This window comes from Buceros rhinoceros, unplaced genomic scaffold, assembly GCF_000710305.1.
Source record: "Buceros rhinoceros silvestris isolate BGI_N320 unplaced genomic scaffold, ASM71030v1 scaffold33345, whole genome shotgun sequence".
NCBI lineage: Eukaryota > Metazoa > Chordata > Aves > Bucerotiformes > Bucerotidae > Buceros > Buceros rhinoceros.
This window is the reverse complement of record NW_010412876.1, coordinates 9,260-9,757: the sequence shown is the minus strand read 5'-3', so window position 1 is coordinate 9,757 and position 498 is coordinate 9,260. Positions and strand designations below refer to the sequence as shown.

The following is a 498-nucleotide window of genomic DNA, read 5'->3' as shown; positions in this document are numbered from 1 at the left end:
CGAGCCACGTGGGACACGGCTGCCCCAGGCTGCTGCTGCTGCTTCGTTCTGTGCATTCGAGAGTGTCCTGGGCTGGTTGCACACCCTGAAAACTTTGTTGAGGGGAAAACACAGATAAAACCGAGCCCGCTGTGAGCTGGGCAGCAGCAAACTGCACACACAGACACAAGCTGGCAGAGACAGCCAGGGCTGCAGCGCACGGTGTGGTCCCAGCAGACAGACAGACAGGCCCCGCTCCTCACGCTGACAAACAGCTCAACCTGCAGAGCTGGGGCTGGGATGGATCTGCTTGAGGAGTGACGAGCTCCAGCCATAGGGAAGGTGACTGAAGCCTAGGACTGGGGACAGCAGTGTCCTTCTCTCCAGTCCATGAACTGAAGCAGTGGAGTTGGTGGGAACAGGGTGCTCCTGTGCCCATTAGAATCATGGAATTGTTATGGTTGGAAAAGTCCTTTCAGCTTCTCGCGTCCCACCGGCTGCCCTCGTTGCTCGGTCTCC

The 498-nt window shown here is 58.2% G+C and overlaps 1 protein-coding gene across 1 annotated transcript in view; it reads right to left on the bottom strand.

Moving 5' to 3' along the window:
• Positions 1–498, bottom strand: part of PLEKHA6 (pleckstrin homology domain containing, family A member 6) — a gene marked incomplete at both ends in the record, with an annotated part of 12,280 nt that overhangs the window by 2,626 nt on the left and 9,156 nt on the right. The window lies entirely within an intron of this gene.